This window comes from Oryx dammah, unplaced genomic scaffold, assembly GCF_014754425.2.
Source record: "Oryx dammah isolate SB20612 unplaced genomic scaffold, SCBI_Odam_1.1 HiC_scaffold_28, whole genome shotgun sequence".
Lineage (NCBI taxonomy): Eukaryota > Metazoa > Chordata > Mammalia > Artiodactyla > Bovidae > Oryx > Oryx dammah.
This window is the reverse complement of record NW_024070212.1, coordinates 81,935,453-81,942,966: the sequence shown is the minus strand read 5'-3', so window position 1 is coordinate 81,942,966 and position 7,514 is coordinate 81,935,453. Positions and strand designations below refer to the sequence as shown.

Below are 7,514 nucleotides of genomic sequence, written 5' to 3'. Positions count from 1 at the left end.
GCCTGATTGGACTGCTCAAGAGATACTGGGAGACAAGAAATGGAGACAACTCATTGAAGGAGTTTTGAAAAGGAAATTTTAAAAAATGAAGCTTTACTGGGCAAGAAAAGGAGTCAAGAGAAGATTGGAAAAGAGATGGGAGGACTAATAGCAATTGTGTAAGCAAATGGACGAGATCTATTTGAGAGGAAAAGATTGATAATGCTCGAGAGAGGGAGCAGATTGCAAAAGCAGTGTTCTCATACAGACAGGAGATGAGATCTAGTACACAAAGAGAGGGGTTGGTTTTTGCTAGGAGTTCATCTGAGAGAAATATTCATAGATGCAGGGAGGTGGTTGGATATGGGGATGGGAGTATGTGGATGTTACCATTTGAGTGCCTGTGTTTCCTTAGTGACATTGGAAGCAAGTTCACAGACACAGAGTAAGTGTGGCAATTTAAGAAGAAAGGTTGGTGGTTTGCCATAGAAGTCTGATGAGGAAAGAAAGGGGCAAGACAACTGAGCATTTTTTAAAACTTTTTTTTCTTATTCTTTTTTTAAAATTTATTTTCGGTTGCATCGGGTCTTAGTTGCAGGATGTGGGGTCTTCACTGTGGCATCAAGAGTGCATGGAATCAGTAGTTGCAGCACGAAGGCTTAGTTGTGTCATGGCATGTGAGATCTTAGCTTCCTGACCAGGGATTGAACCCATGTCTCCTGTATTGGAAGGCAGATTCTTCACCACTGGTTCATCAAGGAAGTCCCGACAACTGATGATTTATGTAGGGCTGCAGTTATGCCATAATTAATGATAAGACTTAAGCTGGCCAATGAGGAAATGAGCAGTGTTAGTAACTAGAAAATGCATTAGGGTCAATGAGTTGTAAAAACAGTAGTAGTGGCCAAGGCTGACTGAGTGCCTACAATGTACCATCACCAGGGCAGGTGCTTAACATTCATTAATGCTAATTTACACCAACCCTGCAAGGTGGGTAGTATAATTCCAAAAGCATAGATTGTTAATAGACTGATCTCACATATTGTGACCATAAGCGAAGTCATAGAGATATTTGAAACTCAATCAGTTGTCATTTCAATATCCAATACACAATGCATATATGCAGTATCAATAACCAAGAATATGTAACTCTAGAATCCTGGAAGAAGTGGAGAGGCACTTACAGATTTAAGGTTTTGTGGAGGAAATGCAAAAGCCAACTGAGAGACTGACTCAGGCTTCCTAGTTACAGGCTTCCTAGAGCACACACATAGAAATAGGTATAAATTAACTCTTGAGGACAAGAGCAACATAAATAGCCTCGTTATGAAACCGATCTGCAACTACGAATAAACTTCAGCACATCCAAGCAGAATCAACAGGGGTCCAGTCAGCATTCTCGCTAAGTCTGGAATCTCCAGTGACAGACAGACTCAGAAGGGCACCTATATAGTACAAGGGGAGATACACTGGTTTTCTAAGTGAGATGTGAGAGGAGTCAGTGCAGGTAGCTGAAGACAGTTCTCTTGGTTGAAAGTAACCTCAATGACTTTCAGCGATATTTGTCTGAACAGATGAAGACTTGTTAAATATTAATCTTTCAGGCTGAGGGAATCTATGCAAGTGTTACATATTTCTAATGTTTACAATGAATTTGGCCAAACAGAGTGACAGTCTTGTAACTCCAACTTAAATTATGTAATCAAATACCTGATTAAACTTGTGATTTTCATTTGAAATCTCACTAAGTTTATGTACTGTATTAGAAGGGAGCTACAGTTTCCCATATTTCTAAGTTTAATTTATTAGACTTAGGTTTTTTTTTTAATTAAGGAAACTCTGTTGTCAGACCATTGAAATCATTAAGAAAGGAATCAAATACATTAAATACACTTTGAAATATGTAAAGGTGTTTAATTAACCAGGTGTGTAAATGAAAGCACACGTTAGTCATAGACTTTCTCAAAAGTAATTGTTAAAATTCGCTAGCCTTATAAATGAATTAATAAGATTTGAAGCCAAACTTAAAATGTTAAGGAAGAGCTCGTTTCAATTTGTAACTTTAATTTAAAAATTAGTTAAAAGAAATAAAAAATCCTATGATTAATCTTTAATTAATCTCTGATTAATCTAAAGCTGACCTTAACGATACAAAAAAAAAACGAACCCACCTGCAGAGATGGGGAAACTGAGGCAGACAGTAAGTGATACTGCTGGGATCCAAAGCCTAGAGCTTCAGAAACCCATGTTTTTCTCATCACTCTTCATTGCCTTCTCCTGACAAATAATTAGACAACAGTAACATACAATTAACATAAAAACTTGAAGAGTTCATTCTTTCTCTCAAGTCCTGCAATGCCTAAGGGTTATAATTATATCATTATCTCACAGTGCAGAGTGAGGCAGAGTAGGTTTTTAAGAATTAGTATGACTTTAATTATAACATACCCTGGAAATGGCTTTTCTTATGAAATCCCTAACACTGGCATGTGTATATATACTTAGCCAGTTTTTCATAAAAGTAGAGTATAAATAGAATAAATCCAATAACCTATGGCTGATTATTTAAACTATAACACAAGCTGGAATCAAGATTGCCGGGAGAAATATCAATAACCTCAGATATGCAGATGACACCACCCTTATGGCAGAAAGTGAAGAGGAACTAAAAAGCCTCTTGATGAAAGTGAAAGAGGAGAGTGAAAAACTTTGCTTAAAGCTCAACATTCAGAACACGAAGATCATGGCATCTGGTCCCATCACTTCATGGGAAATAGATGGGGAAACAGTGGAAACAGTGTCAGACTTTATTTTTCTGGGCTCCAAAATCACTGCAGATGGTGATTGCAGCCATGAAATTAAAAGACACTTACTCCTTGGAAGAAAAGTTATGACCAACATAGACAGCATATTGAAAAGCAGAGACATTACTTTGCCCACTAAGGTCTGTCTTGTCAAGGCTATGGTTTTTCCAGTGGTCATGTATGGATGTGAGAGTTGGACTGTGAAGAAGGCTGAGCGCTGAAGAATTGATGCTTTTGAACTGTGGTGTTGGAGAAGAGTCTTGAGAGTCCCTTGGACTGCAAGGAGATCCAACCAGTCCATTCTGAAGGAGATCAGCCCGGGGATTTCTTTGGAAGGAATGATGCTAAAGCTGAAACTCCAGTACTCTGGCCACCTCATGTGAAGAGTTGACTCCTTGGAAAAGACTCTGATGCTGGGAGGGATTGAGGGCAGGAGGAGAAGGGGATGACAGAGGATGAGATGGCTGGATGGCATCACTGACGCGATGGCCATGAGTCTGAGTGAACTCCGGGAGTTGGTGATGGACAGAGAGGCCTGGAGTGCTGCGATTCATGGGGTCGGAGTCGGACACAACTGAGTGGCTGAACTGAACTGAACTGAACTGATGTTTGCTTTATAGATAAACTGGAGTTTCCTATCCTTGAGGTTTTTCCTGAGATTGGTTCTGTGCGGCCCTGGGAAGATGAATTGGATGGAGGGATGTTCCCTTTAAGTATTCTAATGAAAGACAAAATCCAAACCTCCAAATAGATAAGATACGATAATTCTCATTAGCAGCCAACACTATTGACACTCATTCAGTGCACTCAGACTATGATCAGGGACTGTACTCTAAGAGCCTCCTGATTTCTTGCAGAACTGTGTGAGATTCTCTATCAGATAGCTCCTTCAGGACCAACAATCTCCCACTGTTTCTGCATTTTCTGTTAACAAGGAGGAAGGTCGGTCATGGTTGTCCAAAGACACGGTTGGTGGCCTTCCTAATAACCATCAAAGCCCTCCCTCCCTGCTAACAGATGCCCAGCCAGATACCTGGTTCAGGTATCAGACAGGCAGCCCAGGAAGGGTTGTGGTGACCTGTCCTCTTTGCCAGTGACAGGTCTAGAGGTGCATGTGGGACCTAGTTTTAACCAAGGAGACATAAGGGTAAGATGGCAGGAGTGGATAGGAATCTTCTGGGAATGATTTCTTCCCTGATATGAGAGGTAGTGCTGTGAGCAAGAGCTCCTCTGACCGTGCCCTTCCTCTTGAAGAGATGCTGACCTTTAAACAAGTGATGCTTAGAATTTTAGCAGCTATCTGGGAACTGACTGTAAAAGGTAAAACTTACACTAGAAGCAACATTTGCTAGGAGAAATCAAAACTGACTTGTATGTTTATCACAGCTGATTCTAAACAGTAGAATCTGATGAAACCTGATGAAGGACAGCGAACTTTGAAGGACTCCAGGAATCAGGTACCCACAGGACTGAAATGAAGACCCTTGCTAACCAAAGAACATTTATACTGACAAATCCTGGATAGACTAGCCAATTTACTGTACTCTATCCAGAGTACTAGTTTCAATCCTTGGTTAGCCTAACCACTATGAACCACTCCTTCTCATTTAGCTCTTAAAACCCCTGACGGGAGAGAATGGGATGAATTGAGAGGGTAGTATTGAAACATATAATTATCATGTGTAAACCAGATAGGTCGTGGGAAATTGCTGTTTAACACAGGGAGCTCTGCTAGGTGACACGATGACCTAGAAAGGTGGGGAGGGGCAGGGGAGAGATGCTCGAGAGGGAGGAGATACATGTATACCTGTGACTGATTCACGTTGTTGTACAACAGAAACCAACACAATATTGTAAAGCAACTATGTTGTTCAGTCGCTAAGTCATGCCCTACTCTTTGCAACCCCATTGACTGAAGTACACCAGGCTTCCCTGTCCCTTATTATCTCTCAGAGTTGGCCCGAGTTGATGTCCATTGAGCTGATGATGCTATCCAATCATTTCATCCTCCGATGCCCTCTTCTCCTTTTACCTTCAATCTTTTCCAGCATCAGGATCTTTTCCAGTGAGTCGGCTGTTAACATCAGATGGCCAAAGTATTTATTGGAGCTTCAGCTTCAGCATCAGTCCTTTCAATGAGTTTTCAGGGTTGATATTTCCTTTGGGATTGGCTGGTTGGATCTCCTATACTCCAATTAAAAATAAACTTAAAAAACAACAAAAACAAAAACCTGAGTTGTCCCCCTTAAGAAACTTCTCAGTGAATTTCTTCAAGGATCTATGTCCCCTCGACTATTAATTTAATGAACTTGCCTGTAAAAGTAAAGGCAAAAACTCTGGGAGGATCTGGTTTTATATGCTCACAAGACCATAGAGAAGCACGTGATTCTCCAATTGGTCGCCTTGTACTGTTGCTGTGAAGTGAAAGTCACTCAGTTGTGTCCGACTGTGACCCCGTGGATTATACAGTCCATGGAATTCTTGAGGCCAGAATACTGGAGTGGGTAGCTTTGCCTTCTCCAAACTGTTGCTGAACTAACCCTAAAACCACTCACCGCTATATACCTCTTGCTAAGTGAACCTTAAATATGTTATTTTATGCTGAGGATCAACAAACTGCAGCCCATGGGCAATAAATAAAGCTTTATTGGGACACAGCTGTGCTCCCATGTTCACATTTGTCTTTAACTAATTTTGTGCTATACCTGCAGAGCTGAAAGACAACTGGGCCTCTAAGCCTATTTACTAGCTGGCCCTTAACAGAAAAAGTTTGCTCACCTCTGTTTTAAGTACTGTTAGGTGAATTGTCTGTCACATCACATTGAAATGTGGAAATGATACAGTTCTTTTTTTTTTTTTAATTTATTTTTTATTTTACTTTACAATTCTGTATTGGTTTTGCCATACATTGACATGAATCCACCACGGGTGTCCATGCGTTCCCAAACATGAACCCTCCTCCCACCCCTCTCCCCACAACATCTCTCTGGGTCATCCCCGCGTACCAGCCCCAAGCGTGCCGTATCCTGCATCGGATATAGACTGGCAATTCGATTCTTACATGATATTATACATGTTTCAATGCCATTCTCCCAAATCATCTCACCCTCTCCCTCTCCCTCTGAGTCCAAAAGTCCGCTATACACATCTGTGTCTTTTTTGCTGTCCTGCATACAGGGTCATCATTGCCATCTTTCTAAATTCCATATATATGTGTTAGTATACTGTATTGGTGTTTTTCTTTCTGGCTTACTTCACTCTGTATAATCGGCTCCAGTTTCATCCATCTCATCAGAACTGATTCAAATGTATTCTTTTTAACGGCTGAGTAATACTCCATTGTGTATATGTACCACAGCTTTCTTATCCATTCTATTTTGCCTAGCTTTTCCTTTTCCTGTATCTTCCCAGGAAACGCCCAGTCTGATTCTTCCTGCATGCACTGCCTGGTGGACCATGGATGGAATCCAATATCTACTCAATCTATAATCTCATACAACTGACCTTACCACTGTGCAGTCACCCCAGCTCTTTTTTTTTAAGTCTGTGCTCGAGCCCTGCCCTGTCTCAATAGGACTAGCTCAGGTAATCTGGAACACTCGTATAGCACTACCCTTCGCCTGGCTAGCTCCCATTCATCTTTTCTAGCTTAGCTCAAAGCCCATTCCCTCAAGAAAAGAAAAGATTCTCTGACTCACCAAATAGACCTGTCCTATTTTATGGTCTCATAGGGTGCTAAATTTCTCTATCAGAGCACTTATCAAAAAATGCAATAGGACATTCATTGTGCAATTAGTTTTCATTCTCTCCACCCCTCCCCCCTTTTTTAACATGAGAAAGGGTTTTATATGAAGGGGAGCAGGACTCTAGTTGGTGGCTCAGAGGTTAAAGCGTCTGCCTCCAATACAGGAGACCCGGGTTCAATCCCTGTGTTGGGACAATCCCCTGGAGAAGGAAATGGCAACCCACTCCAGTACTCTTGCCTGGAAAATTTCATGGACAGAGGAGCCTGGTGGGCTACAGTGCATGAGGTCGCAGAGTTGGACATGACTGAAGCGACTGAGCACACACACAGGACTCTAGTCAACTAAGTCATCCACTGACTGCTCAGACTCTGCCTTCTTCTCTGCTCTGCCCTGGGGCCGAACCTGCAGCAGGAGCTGCAGATCCTGGGCAGTGAAGACAGCCACAGCCCTGCCAGCGGGCACGTTGGCCAGCTTGCTGACGCCCTGGGAAATGATGTCCTCAATGTTTTTTTCCGTTCAGCTCACTGATGATCTTGTTGAGCCATCAATGCCCATGCTATCAAGGATCTTCTTGATGTCCTTCCTTAGTGGTGGGAGAGGAACTGCTGGCGAGGACAGCCAGCAGGTAGGAGGCGACATGGCGCATCGTGGCGGCAGCACAGAAGCCCCTCGTATGTGACCTCTCCCTTCCTTTTTAGAATAAAAGGTCAATAAGAACAGGGACCATCTGCGTTGTTTTTCTTTTTCCTTAGTACCTAGAATTTTACCTTATATGTAAAACATATGAAATAGATACTAACAGTTGAATGAGGAATATGCTAATGGAACAAATAATACCAATATTATATTGAAGCCTGTGAAGTCCTATGCCTTTACTGGACCACGTCTATTTTCCAGAAAGATAGAAATGACCCCAGTGTGTTATGCAGATGTATGTTATGTGAATCTGAGAGTATCCTGATAAGTGTGCCAAGATCTGGCACCA

At 41.8% G+C, this 7,514-nt stretch overlaps 1 pseudogene; it reads right to left on the bottom strand.

Moving 5' to 3' along the window:
* Positions 1 to 6,862: 6,862 nt before the first annotated feature.
* LOC120856574 lies at positions 6,863 to 7,175 on the bottom strand (annotated as a pseudogene).
* Between the last annotated feature and the right edge of the window lie 339 nt (positions 7,176 to 7,514).